We start from the raw sequence: 22531 nt of genomic DNA on the forward strand, positions 1-22531 counted from the left end.
TATTTGTGAGTAGGAATCACTTGATGTTGTTATCTTCCATTACTTTATTGATGATTGGGAGAAGGATGATGGAGTAGTAATTGGCTGGCTTAGACTTGTCCTGTTTTTGTGGAAAGGGCATAACTGGCCAATTTTTCACATTGTCAGGAAGATGCTAGTCTAATAGCTATGATGTGGAGATGCCGGTGATGGACTGGGGTTGAAAATTGTAAACAATTTTACAACACCAAGTTATAGTCCAACAATTTTATTTTAAAATTCACAAGCTTTCGGAGGCTTCCTCCTTCCTCAGGTGAATGTCAAGAAATCCTCGAACCTCTCGCATTTATAAATCACAGAACAATACCTGGTGATTACAGATAGTCTTTTCAACTGCCCGTTGCCAAGGCAACCAAAGTGTTCAGACAGATAGGTGTTACCTACAGGGCCACCGAATATACAAACGGCCAGAACAAAAAAAAAACAGAGAGAGAGAGGCAGAAACATAGAAACATCCAGAATGAAAAGACAGCAATTGACCCGTTATATTAAAAACAGATAACTTTTGTTCGCTGGTGGGGTTACGTGTAGCGTGACATGAACCCAAGATCCCGGTTGAGGCCGTCCTCATGGGTGCGGAACTTGGCTATCAATTTCTGCTCGACAATTTTGCGTTGTCATGTGTCTCGTAGGCTGCCTTGGAGAACGCTTACCCGAAGATCGGTGGCTGAATGTCCTTGAGTGCTGAAGTGTTCCCCGACTGGGAGTGAACCCTCCTGTCTGGCGATTGTTGTGCGGTGTCCGTTCATCCGTTGTCGCAGCGCCTTCATGGTCTCGCCAATGTACCATGATTTGGGGCATCCTTTCCTGCAACGTATGAGGTAGACAACGTTGGCCGAGTCACAGGAGTATGAACCATGCACCTGGTGGGTGGTGTCCTCTCGTGTGATGGTGGTATCTGTATCGATGATCTGGCATGTCTTGCAGAGGTAACCGTGGCAGGGTTGTGTGGTGTCGTGGACGCTGTTCTCCTGAAAGCTGGGTAATTTGCTGCGAACGATGGTCTGTTTGAGGTTGGGTGGCTGTTTGAAGGCGAGTAGTGGAGGTGTGGGGATGGCCATAGCGAGGTGTTCGTCGTCATCGATGACATGTTGAAGGCTGCAGAGAACATGGCGTAGTTTCTCCGCTCCGGGGAAGTACTGGACGACGAAGGGTACTCTGTTGGTTGCGTCCCGTGTTAGTCTTCTGAGGAGGTCTATGCGATTTTTCGCTGTGGCCCGTCGGAACTGTCGATCGATGAGTCGAGCGTCATATCCCGTTCTTACTAGGGCGTCTTTCAGCGTCTGTAGGTGTCCATCGCGTTCCTCCTCGTCTGAGCAGACCCTGTGTATTCACAGGGCCTGTCCATAGGGGATGGCCTCTTTGACGTGGTTAGGGTGGAAGCTGGAAAAGTGGAGCATCATGAGGGCCACAGCGAAAAATCGCATAGACCTCCTCAGAAGACTAACATGGGACGCAACCAACAGAGTACCCTTCGTCGTCCAGTACTTCCCCGGAGCGGAGAAACTACGCCATGTTCTCCGCAGCCTTCAACATATCATCAATGATGACGAACACCTCGTTATGGCCATCCCCACACCTCCACTACTCGCCTTCAAACAGCCACCCAACCTCAAACAGACCATCATTCGCAGCAAATTACCTAGCTTTCAGGAGAACAGCGTCCACGACACCACACAACCCTGCCACGGTAACCTCTGCAAGTCATGCCAGATCATCGACACAGATACCACCATCACACGAGAGGACACCACCCACCAGGTGCATGGTTCATACTCCTGTGACTCGGCCAACGTTGTCTACCTCATACGTTGCAGGAAAGGATGCCCCAAAGCATGGTACATTGGCGAGACCATGCAGACGCTGCGACAACGGATGAACGGACACCGCACAACAATCGCCAGACAGGAGGGTTCCCTCCCAGTCGGGGAACACTTCAGCACTCAAGGACATTCAGCCACCGACCTTCGGGTAAGCGTACTCCAAGGCGGCCTTCGAGACACACGACAGCGCAAAATCGTCGAGCAGAAATTGATAGCCAAGTTCCGCACCCATGAGGACGGCCTCAACCGGGATCTTGGGTTCATGTCATGCTACACATAACCCCACCAGCGAACAAAAGTTATCTGTTTTTAATATAACGGGTCAATTGCTGTCTTTTCCTTCCGGATGTTTCTATGTTTCTGCCTCTCTCTCTCTGTTTTTTTTGTTCTGGCCGTTTGTATATTCGGTGGCCCTGTAGGTAACACCTATCTGTCTGAACACTTTGGTTGCCTTGGCAACGGGCAGTTGAAAAGACTATCTGTAATCACCAGGTATTGTTCTGTGATTTATAAATGCGAGAGGTTCGAGGATTTCTTGACATTCACCTGAGGAAGGAGGAAGCCTCCGAAAGCTTGTGAATTTTAAAATAAAATTGTTGGACTATAACTTGGTGTTGTAAAATAGTCTAATAGCTACACAATGAGCAGACCAAGTGCCCTATGAACAGAAAGTTGAGGCCTTATGAATGCTATGAGTGGGATAGTGTGCAATGGGATGAACAATTACCCCTAATTGTAGTATGTAATGCTTGGCTAGGGACAAGCTAATTCTGATGCACAGATCTTTAGCACGACAGCTGGGATGTTGTCAGGGCACATAACTTTCACTGTATTAAAGTGGATAAATTTGATCTTTAACTTTTCCTTTTAACTTTAGCCCTTAAAGGGTAATACAATGGTCTGCATCACCCTCTGTTACAATTCAGGTTTTTCAGAACACTTCTGCCTTGTGCTCAAAGGAAAAAAGGGGGTTTCCATGAGCAGATTAAATGTTGTATGAATAGAAAACTGAGCACTTATGAATGCCACAAATGGGATAGTGTGCAATGGGATGAACAATTTCTCCTGAATTAGGGTAAGTAATGCACTAAAGATCAAATGGGATGCCTATCACATTCTCTGTCTCCTTCAAAAGATGCAAAATATCTCACCATCAAACCAAATCATTCAGGCTAAAATTAATAGTCAACTTTATATACAGTTGGAGAGAAACACAGAAGCAGAAATACACAAGTTAATGAAAGCAAGTACTTAAAAGAATAATATAAATATAAGAATATAATCCATAAGAAGTTAAAATACCCTTTATAGAATGTATTTCTTATGCAGTTTGATAATTGGTAGTATTTTTGATGATTAGTCTATTGTAGAGCTTCACAATGTGATATTATTTTCAAACTTCAGAGTCCCGATCTCTAGATAGGCTTAAGGCTGAATATCTAGAGCTGTTATTTATGTCATGGGAATCATTTCAATTTACAACTATACCTTTGAGCTCAGCACTCGCACCTTGCGAGGTGGGATGTTAATGTCTAGGTATTACCATCTTCTTGCAAACACCTTGCTTTAATGGTTTGATAGTCGGAATAATTAGATTAATCTGGTCTGTTAATCTGCATATATTAACATTTTGAACCAACCCATCCAATCTATCAAATAACTTTTGAATTAATTTATTTCTTAACAAAGGTGTTAATACAAACAAAAAAAAATCCACCCTGGATGGACGTTTCCCATTGTCATGGTCTGATTGTGCAGCCGGGTATGTGTATTGGTTACTACTGTTGCAGAGATACATCTGGTTAAAGACATTTTTAAAATCTCATTTATTTTGTCTATCTAAAGTCATATACAATAAGACAGAAATCGTTCATGTTGTTATGCCTTTTCCTTATTTAGGTGTAGAATTGCAATGCATCAGACCATTTCCATTTCCATTATATGGAATTCCTGCTTGTACAAAATGTTCCACAGTCATTCTATTTGAATGTTCACCTCACTAAATTAAACATTGCATCTAGACAGCAGTATGGTTTACTAGCCTAATCACTTTTGTGTAAGTTGTGTTTTCGTTTGTTTTTTATTGGATTGAGTTGTGGGATGAATTATTAAAGAGGCTGTACAAAGAGTTACCTGCATGGGCCTAGAAAAGTTATGCTGGGTCTCATGTCCTTTTCAGCACAAACTAGGGATCAAACCCAGACTTTCCTGGTCTGTATGACTCTGTACCAAAGTATACAGTGTGTTTACTAACTGAGGTGTGTTCCTGTTTTGCATTAAGTAACACATTGGCAATCACACTCAGAAATGGATGGCTCGGTGGAAAATGGAAATATCACATTGGTAAAATAGGATGTGCTCTATTGGGATTGGGATTAATGAAAATTGTATGGCAATATAGTGAGAACAATATCTGGGATTTAATACACTTTACATCTGAAGAGTGAGTGTTTGATGTTAAAACAGGACCTAAAATATTAGAAAAATGCTTCAATAATCAGCACTAACATCCTTCACTTTGATGAGCACAAATAAAAATTTCAAGCATTTTTAAAGGAGCAATTCTCCATTCCATTCTGATACCCTATTAAGTACCTTCCTCCCAATCAGATAGCTATGGATTCTAGTTCTTATACTGCCTGTTACTCTGATTTGTCAGTCACTGTCAAGACAGGTCGTGCTTGACAAATTCAATTGATTTTTTTTGTGGAAATTACAGTTAATGGGAATACAGTGGATGTTGTATATATCTTGATTTTCAGAGGTTTTTAATAAGAGACTTATGAAAATTAAGACGTGCGGAATTAAAGCGAATGTAATTGGATAGAGAGATGGCAAGGGGACAGAAAGCAGAGAATAAGGGGTAAATGGAAGTTGTTTGGATTGTCAGAATGTTGCTAACGATATACTCCAGGGACCTGTGGTGGGACTTGTTTTCCACTTATAAAAATGATTGGAACATTGGCATAAGAGAAATAATATTGACTTTTGCTGATGGTACCTAATTAGGGGCATGACAAACTGCGAGGAAGATTGCAGGGCATAGACAGATTAGCAGACTAGGCAATTAGGTGGCAGATGCAATTCAAAGCAGAGAAATGTGAGGTTGGGAATTAAAGTGAAAGGAAATATATCCTAAATGGTATGATTCTTAACAGATGGAGGAGCAGAGAGTTCAAGGGGTGCAAATACATAGATCTTTAAAGGTGGGAGTGCAGGTGGAAAAAACTAAAGCAGAGGATATGGCATGATGAAGATCTCATGCATCTCATTTAGAGAAGTACAGGATAATAATCAAAGAGAGCCAGCATTGATTTATGAAAGGAAAGTCATGTTTGTGGTATATATATATGATTTAATCTAGGGCATAGGGAGATACCAATATTTGCTGATGACACAAAAGTAGGGGGTTTGACAAGCAGTAATGAGGACTATAAGGGGATTGGGAACTGCTTTGATTGGCACCCCATCCACCATCCTAAACATTCACTTCCTTCACCACCGGCGCACTATGGCTGCAGTGTGTACTATCCACAGGATGCACTGCAGCAATTCGCCAAGGTTTCTTCGACAGCACCTCCCAAACCCGCGACCTCTACCACTTAGAAGGACAAGAGCAGCAGGCACATGGGAACAACACCACCTGCACGTTCCCCTCCAAGTCACACACCATCCCGACTTGGAAATATATCACCATTCCTTTATCATCGCTGGGTCAAAATCCTGGAACTCCCTTCCTAACAGCACTGTGGGAGAACCTTCACCACATGGACTGCAGCGGTTCAAGAAGGCGGCTCACCACCACCTTCTCAAGGGCAATTAGGGATGGGCAATAAATGCTGGCCTCGCCAGCGACGCCCACATCCCATGAACGAATAAGAAAAAAGTGATCATTTCTATTTATTCTGTTCTATCCTTTCATAATTTTAAACACATCTATTATATCGCCCTGTAATCTTCATTGTTCTAATGAAAAAAAGACCTAATTTTTCAAGTCTTTCTTCATATTTGTATTGCCTCACACCAGACAGAATCCTAGTGAATCTGTGTTTTACCATCTCTAAAGCCACAATATCCTTTCTATAGTGTGGAGCATAATACTGCATACAATACTCTAACTGAGGTCTTATTAAGGTTTTATATAGGCTCATCATTACCCTTTGGGTTTTATTTTCTCAACCTCTTGAGATCTAATTTAGATATCTATTAGCTTTTTTTTGCAGCTGAGGTGGTGCCTTTAATGTTCATTGAACCTGTACCCCCAAGTCTCTCTGCTCTTCCGCAACACCGAGCCAAATTGCATTCAAAGTACTGCTGTTATTTTGTTTACCAAAATGCCTCACCTCACACTTACTGACATTGAATTCCATGCACCATGATTTGTCCCATTCCCCATCTTATCAATATCCCTTTGCAGTTTCCCTTGACCTTCTAAAATTGAAGTGTTACAGGTGTGACACGAGGTGGAAACTGATATGCTGGACATGGCCAGTGTAGATGTCATCATTTCTGCATGTTGTTGTCAACTACCTTCATGGCAACATAAGAAAATAGAGCAGAGAGAAGTTTTAACACAATGTCAGTTAAGAACTGGACTTGACACCAGCAGCAAACTGGTGCTGTGGGGAATGCTCTTCTTAGGTTGGGGTCGAGGCACGTTGTTGGGGCAGAGTAGAGGAAAATTTACTCTGCACCTGGCTGTTCTATACCTGACCTGGGAAAGCTTGATGCTGACTTTGGGTGCCTAAAATAAAAAGAGTTCCATTCCCAAACACTAACATTCCTCACCTTAATGAACACAAAAAAAACGGGGACAGTTATGCTGAGAAACTTGAAGAAAATGCTTTAGTTAGAATTACACAAAACTGTGTTGTCAGAAAACTCTCAATAGCTTAGTTGGCAGCAGCAGTATGTAAGTGAGCTGTACGAACCAGAAAGTCCCAGATTCAATTGCTGGTATATGCTGAGCCAGTTGGTTTTAGCCTGTGCCAGTAGAGTTGCTACAGTTGGCTTTGGTGCCCTTGGGCTACAGAAGGAAAATATGACTCTTGCTGGCAAGTGTGAATATCAGGTGGGCATGGCTGTGATGCCCATGGAAAAATAGTCCGCCAGCACTCACACATGAAGAATAGGCACTTGAGTAAGATACCATAGGTAGCTGGTGCCCGTGGAGCTGTACCTCAGAAGGAATCAATGTCTTCAGAAAGGGAGAAAATTGGCAAAAATATTAATTCATTATAAAATAAAATAAAACTGTGTTGTAACAAAATATTTTCCATGACTCTTTTCTTGGAGGTCATTGCACCTTCAAAAGGTTTAGAAATTGACAAGTCTCTGTTAAATTACCATTGAGAAGATCTAGAGACTGGAAGAAAAAAATAGAAGCAAGCCAAGGATTCTCTGTACAGTTCAAACCACAGAGTCTTTGGGGTGGGGGTGGGGGATGGGATATTATTAAAAAAAGATCAGACTCACAATCATTTCAAACTTGAAATGGTTTCATATCAAATTCCTTTTCCCTGTTATGTATCAATGCTGAAGATATAAAAATAAGAGACTCCCCTGGGACATTCTGTTCTCTTGATTGAGGACAGACTGTCCTCCAGCCTTAAATAGGCAATGTCCATTTAAGGAGATTTGTACAAGAGATTTGTCAGTTGTTCCCTTTTATAAATCTGGTGTAATATTAAATAAATAGCTTTATAAATAAATGAACTGAAATACCATCTCTTATATGTTCAGTTGTATTCCTTGGTAGGGGGTAAAAGTAAGGCTAAGTGAGCAAATTCCATTCATAACTCTTGGCAGCATATGGCTTATTTCTGTACATATTGAGAATATCCATTCTGGTGTTAATGCTGCTACCCTGACACATATACCTGTGAAGGTCATGGTGATAGGATGCATCACATTGGGGGAAACAAAAATTGGCAGAGACTCTTTCACCACCCCTGTAGTGCACCTCCTGTTGGCTTGTATAGAGGGCATTGACAGGCAGTGAGGAAATGTGTGGTATTGCAGTGGAGAAAAATTGAGAGAAAAAAAGGTCTGTCCAGCTATTTTACAATTTAAAAGGTTGGAAGCCAAATTCTAATGTGAATTTTGGGTTTCCTAAATAAATTTAGCTCTCCAAAGACAATGTTCAGGTCATCAGACCTTGCTGCCCATCAAAGGGACACCAGTGGGCTACTGCTCACCAACTTTGTGTGCTAATGATCTTTATGCCTTCTCTTACCAGCTCACCCCCATCTAACGTACGTATATTCTCCATACCTGTAGATATTGGGGATCTGCTGACAACGGTAACTTAAATATTGGGCCTCAGTCAACCAAAGTTGAATCTGAAGTCCAGATAGGATTTGTATTGTGTGACATTGAGTTAATAATGTATTCCTTTGTATTATTGATCAAGTTGAAGGTGGCCTTTTCTAATGAGGTCCAAACAATGCAGAGAACATAGTACGGGTAATGCTGCATTCCTGCTGTGTTTTCCAGAGTGTGAGAGAAATATAATTTAGCGCTTGTGAGTCTGAATGATTTTATTCACAGCTCAAATAATCCTGTGATTACTGTTCAGTTTGAACATATTCCATGGAGTGAATTGTTAAGTAAATTGGATCAATCATTACTTTATAGTTTGCTGTGTATCAATTCTGTCTGTATTTTTTGAAAAGAAGGCTTGCATTGTGAACTTCCAGTTATTTTCATTTACTTTTGCAGTTTTCCCCCAGTTTTTCTCACTCTCTCCTTAAGGTGCTGACTCAGGCTGGGGAACAGCTTCATGGGTGCTAACCACTCTGCAGTACTTCATCCTGAATATCATTCTTTGTATGTGAGCTCTAGACTGTGAGCGTTGTTAGGCTATATGACCATGGAGGAAGCAGGGGATCACACCTAAAGTACTGGAGGGTGATCACCACCGGTGGAGTCTGTTAATTGTATCCATATGATTTATATCAATTAGTGTTAATTGTATCCAGGTGGTGCATATCAATTGGGGACTCTCTTGTATCCTTTCTTTATGAGAGCTTGTCTACGGGGTGCATGGTGTAGGTAATGGTGATCTCTGTGAATAAAGGCTTGGCATCAACTGAAGACCAGGCTCTAGTATTCTATCCTTCACCACCTGACGATGCAATTTATTACAGAGTCAATACCTTCAGAACAGAAAGGGAGAAAACTGGCAGAAAAAAAGAAAACTTTTCGTCGGAAAGATTAAATGAAAACTTGCTAATGTGAAAATTCAGTGTGTTCCAATAGCTACAAACCATTCATGGAAGATAAACTCTGTTTTGTTATATTAATTGCATCCTATTATTTAAAAATCAAAATGAATGTTCACTGGAAATGGGACTTTCAGTTTATCAAAGAATTAAGCAGCAGAGATGCAAGTGTGGTTCAGAGTAAATTGTGGGAACAAGATGTCATTTCATGATTTGGCACTCCCGGCATGGAGCTCGAATTTCTGCTATGCCAAGCTGAAGTGCAAGGTTGGAATATTACCCCCTAAAGGTTACACAGAGAAAAAGAAACCTGCTGTAAAACTAACCAAATGACTGGGGACTGTGTCAAATTCTAATAATCACTGCTGTACAAAATCATAAATGAAAGAATAATAATATTCACACTGAAATAAATCTCAGAGCAGTTTACAAACAAGGAAGAGGCTAAGGGGTTAAAAGAGTGCTGGACCCATGATAAAAGTGCTTGACAAATCTATTATTTTGGGTAGAGCAAGAGGGTGAAGAGCGTTGCTATTATCAGAATTATGTCACGGCATTATGTGATTCTGCATTTGGTATAATTTACATTATCAATTTGTACCTTTGCAAACAAATGGAAAAAAGACAGCCAAACACCTTTCCATGAAGATGCTATCCCTGAAGTGCATTTGGAACACAGTGCCGGTAACCAGTTGTCCCTCATCAATGGGAATAATTGATGCCAAAGGAATCAGTATTTTAGGCATTAGTACTGCAATTATATCACAGAACTGCCTCCTGAATTGCGTCTGTCAGTACTGTAGAAACTGCCCCATTTATATTGTGGTGCAATTTCTATAACCAGTGGATACATTTTAAAACAATTGCAAGCTTGTTCATGAGTGTTTGTTTTAAAGCCACGAACAGAAACTATTTCACTGTGGCCAGTATCTTCCCCGAAGACGATGGAAGACCTGTATTGGCCTATGATAGCAAATTTACATTGCTTGCCAGTATGTGGCAGATGTGAGTCTTTCTGCCATTGAACTCACCAGTGATCAAAATGGCCACCTCTAGCATGTGTGTTTATGCCACCATTCGAGGCACAGGCCAAAGCCACTTCTTCTGATATAAAAACAGAAAATGCTGGAAATACTCAGCAAGTCAGACAGCATCTGTAGAGAAAGAAAAAGAGTTAACGTTTCAGGTCGATGACCTTTCGTCAGAACTGGAAGAAGTTAAAGATTTAATCGTTTTTAAGCAAGTACAGAGCCAGGCAAAGTGGGGAGGAAAGGGAGGGTAGGAAAGAGTAAAAGGGAGGGTCTGTGATAGGGTGGTGGGCAGGAGTGATTAAATGACAAAAGCGATGATGGTGCAAGGCAAGGAGTGTGGTAATGGGACAAGTAAAGAAACAAAAGATATGTCTAGAGGAGCTGTAAATGGCAACAGTGGAACCATTACCAGTACCTGCTGACGGAAAAAATGGGGGCAATGATTATGATCTGAAGTTATTGAAATCAGTATTGAGTCCGAAAGGTTGTAAAGTGTCGAATAGAAAGATAAGGTGCTGTTCCTCGTGCTTCCATTGAGTTTCATTGGAACACTTCTTCTGATTATGTGTGCTACCTCTGGTGGAGTTTGCTACCAACTTCTGGGGTGTCATCAACAGCAAACTGATTACAAATGTGCTGTAAGACACTCCCAGATCAGAGATGGTCATGCTGCGCATCATACCATAATTCATCATATGCATGAATATATTCACAAGAATGCAAATGGGGTTTGAGAATAATATTGCCAGAAGATCATCATGATTTATGAGTTAAGTTTCTCTTCCTCACGAGGGAACTTTTGCTGGAATAGCTATATGAATTTGCAGGGCATTTGTAGTATTTCTCCTTTGTGAATGTAATTTCTTCATGAATATTTTGTCACTAATAAGTGTGCCCGGTTAAACCAATTATCAGGATTCTTTAGTCAGAAAAGCCCAAAAGATTGTATTCTGGAATGACACATGGTACAAGCATAGGAACATAGGAATCGCTAGACGAAAACGACCAAGGTCCTTCTACCATCCTGGTAGTCGCATGATACAACGATAATGGAGTTATTGACTAATCATAGCAATCTATCTCTATTAATTAGTCTACAACAGACCCAGACATGATGCAAGGAAAACCGCTGCTCATAATCTTTCAGTTAGTTGGCCCACTGTGGAACTGATACATATGGTAAGTGAAGGTCCTTGATTTGATTTCAATCTTTGGTGAGTTAGCTCATGTCAGCTGGGGTAGCAATAGGGGTGCAACAATTGGCCTTAGCACCTCTAGGTTAAGCAGAGAGGAAATCAGATGGGGTTCTTACTCTTGATTGCTATTTCTGCTTGAAAATGGTCATGTGTGGACATTGGATAAGGTCAGTGTTGGGCTCTCCTGTAAAACCCCAGTGGTTGAATAGTCTGCTGATATTCACTATCCAAAGAAAGATGAGAGAACTTTAAGCCCTTAAAATGTCCTCTGGACAACCTCAAAGTGCTTTACAAACAATGAGTTTTACAGTTATAGAAAAACAATTAATTTTAATGTCCCTGCTATTAAACCTGACAATGCAGCAAAGATGAATTAAAATATATACAGTCAAAATCACAAGATCACAGATGAACGCTAGATCAATGACTGTATTTTTATTGATAATTTGACTCTCTTTTACCATTAGGCTTGATCCAGGCTGGTTCTCACAGTGATGTTGTTAATACTGTTCAAATAATATTTCCCAAATGAGCAACACAGTCAGAAAAAAAAAGAAAACTATGTTAAAGTTAAGTATAATTTTGATTTTTGAGAGGAATCCTGCTGCAGAGACTGCAGGGTAGATCTTGACTTTGTGCGATAGTGCAAAATGGGGTGATAGTGACTCGGCAGCCCGTTTTGCATAGTAGCATAGTCATAGTATCATAGTAGGTACTGCACAGGAGGAGGCCATTTGGCCCATCGTGCCTGTGCCGGCTCTTTGACAGAGCTATTCAATTAGTCCCATTCCCCTGCTCTTTCCCCATAGCCCTGTAAATGTTTTCCCATCAAGTATTTATCCCATTTCCTTTTTGAAAGTTACTATTGAATCAGCTTCCCGCACCCTTTCAGACAGTGCATTCCAGACCAATACAACTCGCTGCATAAAAAAATGTTTTGTCATGTCGTCTCTGGCTCTTTTGCCAATCATCTTAAATCTGTGTCCTCTGTTTACCAACCTTTCTGCTACTGGCAACAGTTTCTCCTTATTTACTCTATCAAAACCGTTCATGGTCTTGAACACCTCCAACAAATCTCCCCTTACCTTCTCTGCTTTCAGGAGAACAACCCCAGCTTCTCCAGTCTTTCCATATAACTGAAGTCCCTCATCCCTGGTACCATTCTAGTAAATCTTTTCTGCACCCTCTCTAAGGCCTTGACATCCTTCCTAAAGTGTGGTGCCCAGAATTGAACACAATATTCCAGCTGAGGCCGAACCTATGTTTTACAGTTCTCTCCCAATTTTTATTTCCCATTGATTTCATGCCAAGTTCATTCCTGCATCCAGGTTTCTTGTCTTTAGAGAGGCTGAGGTTGAGGAAATTCTCAATGTGGGACAGAGTTTCGGCCCCAAACACATCCCACACTAGCATCTAGTGGCCTGGGCAGGGATCCAGCGTATCTGAGTCCCTCTGATCTTCTGCCCTGTCTGCTGCACTCCTGGAAGGCTTACTCTGGGCCACAGATTTTAAAGGCCTGTATCTTTTAAGAAATCATGGAACCCAGTCCAATAGATTTTTGTGCATAGAACAGTTTATGCTGGCACAGTAAAAGCAGCTTACAGTACGATAGATCACTGTCACTAATGGGATGAACCCATTTTACTGACGGAAGTTAGAGTTGTCCACTCTAGTTGAAGGTATTCCTGGAGGTTTCCTGCCTCCAACTGCCCCGCCCCCAGGCTCCCGCCATTGGTCGCCCAACACATCCATCCTCATGGCGCACCGCCTTCCCACGCCAATTGGAAAGTGAAAAGACTCTTCGTTACCCAATTGGATGATTCTTTACTGTCGGTCAAACAGCCTTTTTTCCCCCACCTCCAATATTTTTATAACTAATAAACAGAAGGGTTCAAAGAAAATAAAAAAGCACACAATTTTAGATTTTTCTCCAGAGTTACTCGCAACAGTGTCCTGGAGATTATTCTTCAATTCCTGGAGATTCCAGGCCATTCCTGGAGGGTTGGCAACTCTAACAGAAGTATATATTTAGAGTTGAACAAACTGTGCTTCAGACAGCGTTAACCGAGATTCCTGATCTGAAAGCAAATTTATTTGTTTAAAAAAAAATAACATTTCACACCTATGCAACAGTCTGTGAACAAAACACAAAATAAAAGCAGATGCTGTTCAACAAGAACTTTAACAGGATTCTAAAATATACATCAGGAATAAGCAGAATAAAGCAATATTTGTCAAAGGTTCTTCATAGCTGTAAGAACTTTGTTTCGTGCTGAGAGCCTCAGCATCACCACAATGGCCAGTGAAAGAGTCAATCCCTTTCCAAACCAATGCACTGATCAATGGAATAAAAGTTAAACTGAAGAACATTCTTGCTGTGCAGACTAGTTCTGAGATAACAAAAAAACAGATTCCTTTAGCAGGCCTTGTGCCGGTCAGCTAATGGTCCTGCTGCACTGCAGCTATCAGTTTAACACCTGCAATTTCTCATGTGGCAAATTCTCAAACTCAAGACAGGCTGTCAGATGGAGGGAGGGAGCCCAGGTAAAAGGTTTCTTCACAGTAAAGCAGTGAGAATTGGTGACCTATTCACTCAAGAACAACTCTCACACACCAATGCTGAGCAGCATTGGCAGAGGTCTGGGAATTGATTGGCCAAAGAAAGGGGCATGAAATGGGGCCATAATAGATGGGGAGTAAGTCAATTTAAGATGGTGAGCAAAGTAAATAAATAATTTCAGGATTTGATCTCATTTATTTTAATACTGCCAGCAATTATGAAATATTATTTAGTTCGGTACAGTACTTTATTTCAAATCTACTGTAATTCCACTTCCACGAACACAACAGGTGCACATATTGTACAAGCTGCGCACACTAATTGTAAAATTGGACGCCCCGCCTCATGTTTTTCCATCTGTTAATTTTAATGGACAGTAAATCACAGGCTGGGGGTGCACAGTTCTGTGAAATGTGCTCCCACCGTGCACTGAGAGAGCAGAAGTGGAAAATTTCCCCTCATGTTAACAGCGGTTGCATTAAACGACACTGGTCTGTGGAGCAGGCCGCCAAGGAACGTAACACATGGCATCTCTGTGGCAAGCCTGTTATCTTCTTAGTCAGGAATGGTGTGTGGTGTGGGGCAGCCCAAAAGAGTAGGGAGAAATTATAACTTTCAGAATGTGGTTGAAAGTCTTTCAGTTATCAAAGCGTTAATGAACCAAAAGACATGTGATAAATTCCAGTTATTGGTACAGTTAGTTGCCTTAATTTGGAATATTTCTCTGGTTTATGGTGTCAGACTCCCCCCTTCATTTGAATGTAGTACTACCAAAGCAAATTATGATAAAATGTAGGAATATAGGAACAGGAGTAGGCCATTCAGCCCCTCGTGCCTGCTCCGCCATTTGATAAGATCATGGCTGATCTGTGATCTAGCTCCATATACCTGCCTTTGGCCCATATCCCTTAATACCTTGGTTGCCAAAAACCTATCCATCTCACATTTAAATTTAGCAATTGAGCTAGTATCAATTGCCGTTTGCGGAAGAGAGTTCCACACATCTACCACCCTTTGTGTGTAGAAATGTTTTCTAATCTCACTCCTGAAAGGTCTGGCTCTAATTTTTAGACTGTGCCCCCTAATCCTAGAATCCCCAACCAGTGTAAATAGTTTCTCTCTATCCACCCTATCCGTTCCCCTTAATATCTTATAAACTTCGATCAGATCACCCCTTAACCTTCTAAACTCTAGAGAATACAACCCCAATTTGTGTAATCTCTCCTCGTAACTTAATCCTTGAAGTCCGGGTATCATTCTAGTAAACTTATGGCATGATTGTTTTAAATTGAATAACCTAGGCGAAAGCCCTCGATCGAATGATGTAAAGATTAAAAGGAGTAAAAGAGAAGATGAGGTAAATCAGGAAATAGTGATCAGGCAATGTCAAGATTAGGTTTTAAAAGCTACAATTTGTTAAAAGAGGTGAATGCTGAAGGAGGTGAGGAATTCCATAGTTTTGAGGTCCTGAGAAAGAATGAATTAGAGTCGCAAGACACTCAGTTGTATCAAACAACTCAGGGCAATTAGGGATGGACAATGAATGCCAATCTTGCCAGCAACACCCACATCCCAAGAATGAGTAAAATAAAAGATTAACTGGTCATTTATCTCATTGCTGGTTGTGGGACCTAACTTTGCATAAATTGGCTGCATTTCCTTATATTACAACAGTGACTACACTTCATTGGCTGTAAAGCGCTTTGGGATGTTCTGAAGTCATTAAGGACGCTATATAAATGTAAGTTCTTTTTTTCTAACCTTTTCCAGCTCTACATCCCTCACTCCCGAACTCTCCTCCATCTCTGGCCTCTTGTGCATCCCCCATCTCTTCGCCCCACCATTGGTGGCTGTGCCTTCAGCCGCTTAAGCCCTGTACTCTGGAATTCCCTCCTGAAACCACTCCACCTCTCCACTTCCCTCTCCATTTTTAAGGTCCTCCTGATAACCCACCTCTTTAACCAAGCTTTTGGTCACCACACCGAGTATCTCTTTATTTGGCTTGGCATCCATTCTTTTTCTGAATATGTCTCTGTGAAGCATTTTGTGATGTTTTTCTACGTTAAAGGTGTTACATAAATGCAATTTATTTATTTCCAATTTCCTCTTCCTCTTTAAGGTTCTAAGATATGTCATTTCCACTCAACTCTGTGCCCACCTCGTCCACCACTTCCGATTCAAATCTCTTCAGTTTAGATTCCAACCTGCCCATAGCATTGAGACCATCCTGGTCAAAGTCATCGACAATCATTCTCTGCTCGATAACCTACAATGGCTCCCGGTCTGGGAATGCCTCGATTTTAAAATTCTAATCCTTGTTTTCAAATCCCTCCATGGCTTTGCTCTCCCTATCTCTGTAACCTCCTCCAGCCCTACAACCCTCCGAGATCTCTGCACTCCTCCAATTCTTGCCTCTTGCGCAACCCGATTTTAATCGCTCCACCATTGGCGGCCATGCCTTCCGCTGCCTAGGCCCTAAGCTCTGAAATTCCCTCCCTAAACCTCCCCACCTCTCTCTCCTCCTTTAAGACGCTCCTTAAAACCTACCTCTTTGACCAAGCTTTTGGTCACCTGTCTGAATACCTCCTTATGTGGCTCAGTGTCAAATTTTGTTCGATAAAGCTCCGGTGAAACACCTTGGGATGTTTAATGATGTAAAAGACGCCATCCAAATGAAAGTTGTTGTTGTGTGACTGTAACTACAGTGTATTATCTTTCCGCCACAACCTCTCTATAGCTTTTGACATGGTTGACCACACCATGCTCCTTGGTTCATCTCTATGCTACTGCCTCTCATGCACCTAGTCTGTCTGTCCCAATGTGCCAGCATGTCTCCTGCAATGCCTGGGCAGAGTTGGGGACAAGGGATGAGAGGGGGTGGTGGTGGTGATAGCTGAGGCAGCTGCACAGATGATGGGAAAGTCCATTTGTTCCTTGAACTTAGTATTAGAGGTGAGGATAGAAGGGATGAGGGAAAGAAGTTGGAGGAGTTGGTTGGTCCTTGAGAAAAAGGGTCTGGGATTGTTCTTATTCTCCATGATGTTCCTGGAATAGTGGGAAGTTTTGGCCATGGACAGGGTGGCATGATATTATTCAATGGGAACAAGCCAGGTCTGGCATTGAACAGCGGGACCTGTCATGCTCAAGACTTGAAAAAGTGAAGGTGGCAACTGTACCAAGGATCCCGAGCATGAGAGATTGTGAACAGATTGGTGGGGACAACCCTGTAGAAGACGGAATCAATGAAACTGTTGAATAGGTCAAACATTGGTGGAAGTGTCACGGGAGAGGGAGGACCGAAGGAGAGGGAGTTGGGAGTTTGAGAGTATGGTTGTGAGGGTGCTGGGGAAAGATTTTTTCAGGTGTAGAGGGTGAAGGTAATGGGGTTGGAAGTAGGCAGGGAACTGTGGATAGTAAAGGAGTCAAGGAAGTGATTGAAGATAGATCTCGGGGGTCAGATCACGCGATGGCAAAGTCAAGGAGGGGTCTAGAGAGATGGATGGGGAAGTTGATATGGAGGATGAGGTTGAAGGAGGACAGGAGGGAGAGAAATCAGAAGAGAGGGTGCAAGGGGAGTCAAGATGGAGGTTGAATGGTTGAGGATTTGCTTAGTATGGAGGCTGAGGAAGGATATCTTGGCAAAGAAATTGCTGTGTGGCTTTGGAAGGCTGTAAACAATGAGAACCTTAAAGGAAAGGTAGGAGGGATGGAAGAGCATGAGTTGCTCAAAAGACAAGAAGGTGCCTAATGAGTAGGGAGAAAAGCTAAGGATGGGACTTGCAACAGGAGCCATGTTGTGATCATTATGGTTTGGATGAGGTACATGATGGAACGAATAGCCAGGTGCGGAAGGAGTCACCGCCCATTAGCTAGGTTTACATCAGGGCCAGGATGTAGAAAGGCTCCTAGATGATGAGGTTGTGGATGGTAATGGTCTTATCTGCAAGGGTAATACAGAGTGGACCAATGCTGGGAGACCTGGTCAGGATGATGGGACAGAGTGGGGGGTGGAGGACGAAAGAAGGATGGGGAGAGTAGGTTGGAGAGGTAGATGAGAAAGGTCCCAGAATCAGCTGAACTCAACTGGGGGTGGCAGTAGGCACGCTATAATTGATCTCAGTGTTGATGGTTTAAGGAGGAGCAAATCAGATAGGGTCTCCATTCCTGAAGCAACCACTGCTGAAAGCACATGTGTGTGTATGTCAGGTATGGACAGGCTCTGCTGCCTTGTCACCTGAGGAAGGGAGGAGTGACAATTGAAAAAAAAATACTTTCACTTCAGAACAGTCTTGGAGCTCTTGCATTGAATGATAAACCCCCAAACAGTTCAACGTCACTAGAGGCCAGGATTCTAAGACTTACCTGTAATTGGTGAACAGATTTTAGTAATTCTCAGCCAAGCCACTAGATGGAGCTCTGCCAAGGAGGCAGAGCAATGCATCTCAGGTGGAAATGGTGGAAAGGGAGCGATGACAGTCAGAGCCAGTCCACAAAGACAGACATTCTCCTGTTACACTATCACAGGGCTGCGTGCACATGGACACTGAAAAATCTGGAGCCCAGACACCCAACTGAAGGTGGCAGAAGGTCCCATTGGAGGACATAAAAATCAGGGAAATGGGGGGGAAATATAACTTCTCCAAGTTAAAAAAAAGTTACCATACAGGAAAGATTTAAAGAATTTCCCATCAGTTAATTATCAGATATTTTTACGCGGTGCGCATATTGAAAACTTAATAACTACATCATGAGAATAGAAAATGCCAGTTTAAAGCAATGTAAATTTAACCTTCACCCTGCTGAATAAACAGGTACGTTCTGCACAATTAGCAAAATAAAATGGCATCTCTAAGTACTTTAAGGGTTAATAAACACAAAAGCTGTTTCCTGCCGTGATCCATGAAGTTAAAAATGCTGTGAAGCCCACGTGACCACCAGATGGCATCTCCGAACACCTTAAGGAACTGTGTGATGGCTGATACCAGCTCTGCCAAGTGAGAAGGAGTTAAGTTCTACTTTGTTTCTAACCCATTAATTTTGACAGAGCCCAGTCAATCATTTACATTAGCTACATTAAAAAGTGCATACCACAATCGGGGAGACATGAAGAGGGCATTTCATTGGTAACATTAGCATCAATGATGAACTTTTGAAGCCCTGGCTAAGTCTGTTGTGATGAATGTTTTTTCATGTGCAGTCATGTCAATACCCCCTGGTGGCCCTCATTTGTCTGATAGCCCAGTGATAAAGCACATTATTATCTGGTTTAAAGAGAGGTGAGCTTCTTTTCAGTTATTGAAGCGATCCAGACCCAAGAAACACCCCACCCCACCCCCACCCCATCCACAATATCCTTCTCAATTGGCAGGGTTAAGTGTTGAGGCTGCAGACCAACAATGTGACTTCTTTTGAATTTAATTTTGTACCAAGTATGTACAACTTTGCTGTTACAAATACAGATTAAGAGACCTGAACCTTTAAAGATGAAAGTCGTAGTTGGTCCTCTTATTCACTTATCTATCCCTGGGATCTTTGAGTGGAGGAGAACTTTTCCATCCCCAACTCTGCCATAACCACAAATCATATGGAGCAGAAGCCTCCTGCTCTCAGACAGCTCACCCTGATTCACCATATCTTTGTTAAAATAAATCCCTCAGCCAACATCAGACTCAAAATTTTTGACAGGTGCTGGGTCCCTCATTAAAACCCAGCCTTGGAAAGGTCAAAATCATTAGAGATTGTCACAAAGGTTATCAATCCTACCAAGAAAACATGTAATCTCAAACACCCCTTCTCATTCCTGAACTAAGCCTGTACAAAAGTGAATTTATTTCTTTATGTCGTGAGAAAATATATTTTACACAATGTCAAAATTTTAATAAAGGGTCCATAGCTAGTCAAAACTTCCAAAGCAACCCAGTTTAGGTTTTTACGTTAAGATGGCTGATCTCCCATGGCATTGCTGATGGGTAGTTTGGAGTACATTGTGATGTTTGGTTGCAAGTTGGGTCTGTGTTTAACCTAACCTGCCCTTTTCATGTGAAAACATTTGCCTGAGGAAGGAGAAAATCTCCGAAAGCTTGTGAATTTAAAATAAAATTGCTGGACTATAACTTGGTGTTGTAAAATTGTTTACACATGTGAAAATAGGCACATTTTAAGGTTACAATGAGGCCAGTTGTTAAGCAAAATTTCTGTAGATTGGCAACTGCTTGTAAATCTCTAGCTCCTGGTTTTAGGAAGAGACCAGGCTATCAAGGTCAGAAAAAACAGAAGGAAATGACTGGCTTTCTTTTTCTATTTTTTTAATACATTTTTTAGGTTGTTCAGTTGTGAATTGTTGTTCTTTGCATAATGTAGCAATGTGTAACACTTGAGTGTGATGGATATGTTCTAGACACAAGAGCCCTGATTTTAACTTGGGGCGGGAGTCGTGTGAGCGGAGGCTGAGGCGGATGGAAAAATGTCTACCTCGGCAGTGTGAGGCTCAGGAGATTTTAAATCCCGCTCAAACCCAGAGAGAAGCGGCAACTAGCTGGCAGGCAGGAGCGAGATGTCGGATTGAGGGGGCCGCCGCCAGGAACCCAAAAGAACGGTCCCCGGCACTCAGGTAAGTTGTTGGGAAGGGGTTCAGGAGGGCCTCCGGGTCAGGGGACAAGGTAAGCTGGGCAGGGATCTAAACTCCTATTGGGGCCTGGAGGAGCACTCCTACTTACTCCTCCTGGCCTTACAAGGAAAGTAAAAAAATGAAAAATCCCCTTACCTCTTTGGGCCTCTTCTAGCCCCGGCTCCACTTTCCGCTAGGTTGGCCTTGTGAAGAAGCCACAACTGCTGCCCTGCGCAGGCCTCCTGTTAAAATTGCATATCCTGTCATATATATTTGTATCTGGTTTTAGTCAGTACACTGTTTCCATTGAATTGTTCTAGTTAGAAGGGTTGAGTGTCCCCCAGCACCATCCTTTCAGAGTAATCTTATTACAGTCGCTGTGGGAATTACAAAGCAATTTGGACAACTAAAAAGAACCGTTCAGGCAAGCAGTTCTGATTAAGGTTGACAATGTTCCAATTACCATCATTTTACCCCAATAAGAAACAGAACATAAAAAAAGAGATGCACAGTCTGACCCAAAGAGAGTTCATGTTTACACATCCCAGTATCAGGCAGCATCACTAAAAATTTCCATCATTTTCTAGGTGAGGGTAGAATTTTTGACATGATTGAAGATGTATTTCTCCCAGATGTCTCTGATTTGCGTTACTTATATTTTACCATGGTAACATTCCAGCACAGTTCTCCCATAGGCGTAGCCTTCGGTTGAACTTACTATGTTATTCCCACTGTTGTCTTTAATAACATCCATGTTCCTTTTGTGAACAGATTTTCTGATGTTCTGGAGTGAGACAGCTCTGCAGTTCACTTACCAAGGTTATACCAAAGGATTCCTTTTAAGACTGGAACGCTGAAGAAATATTTAATGAGTTTTTAAAAAATCTTTTTATTTTTCTACCTAAATTTCTTCCCATTTGGTTACAGTTCCATCACCAGCAGCAGTCGTCTCGTGGCTCACCAAGTGTCCATCTTTCATATGTGAACCTAGGTGCTCAAGACTATTCAGCCATGGCCAAACTCAACGCCGCCCCAACTCCATTCATGTGCACTTTCCACTGGGATAGATAGTAATCAGGAGCATATTAAACATCCACTCTCTCCACCACTACCACTATCGGACATCAAGGCAGGGGGGGAAAGAGAGGACATTGGGACTGGGGGGGGGGAGGTTGGCGATTAGGACGGGGGAGAGAGAGGCTGCGATTGGCAGAGGGGAGGCCGTAGGCTTTCTTGAGGAGCTGGGGGGAACACGTCTGCTCCTCCTGGCCCATAAGGAGTGCTGTAAAAGGCACTTATCTTGTGGAGCCGGCAGCTCCCACCTCCCTTTCACTGCCGGGTTTCCGACCCTTGGGAAACCCGTGCAGCAGCAGTGAATTTTAAATCAGGCTCCCAATTGTACTGTGGGAGCCCGATTTAAATATGCTAATGAAGTGTCCCACCGCTCCACAGCAGGACACTCTGACACCACGAAACCCGCCGTCGTTAAAACGGCAACGGGTGCGTGCGCAATGGGTTAGAGTCCCGTTTCGTGCATTTGTCTGGTTTACTCCTCCTTCCCGTTGTTGTGGGGTTAATATTGAGGCCTATGTTTCTCAATGTTAGGTGAGTGAGGATGGTCTGAAATGTGACGCCTCCCACAATTTATTTATTTTTGCTTTATCTATCATTTCTAAAAATGTTAACTCCACTGTAATTTTTCTTTTTGGTCTGATTTAGGGTGCAGTTATACTGTAACTTTGGGATTGCTGAAAACCATTTTCAGCGCTAAAATTGCATTCTGGAGACAGTTACCAACCTGACCCTACAGAGAGGCCCTGTGGGATAGCCTGGCAACACTGGTCTGCCATCCCATGAAGTATAACTGCAGCGTGGTGTCAAATCTAGTTTAAACACTTTTTAAACTTACCTGGAGTTGACTTAACATTTACAAAGTGCGGACGCTCCCACCTAAACTCTTACATTTTAATCACTTAAGGAAGAGCTCTCTCTTGAGCTGGAAAATTGCCATTGAATCCAGGCAGTGTAAACAGGATACTGCCTGGCTGGATC

Source organism: Heptranchias perlo, chromosome 31, assembly GCF_035084215.1.
Source record: "Heptranchias perlo isolate sHepPer1 chromosome 31, sHepPer1.hap1, whole genome shotgun sequence".
Classification (NCBI taxonomy): Eukaryota; Metazoa; Chordata; class Chondrichthyes; order Hexanchiformes; family Hexanchidae; genus Heptranchias; species Heptranchias perlo.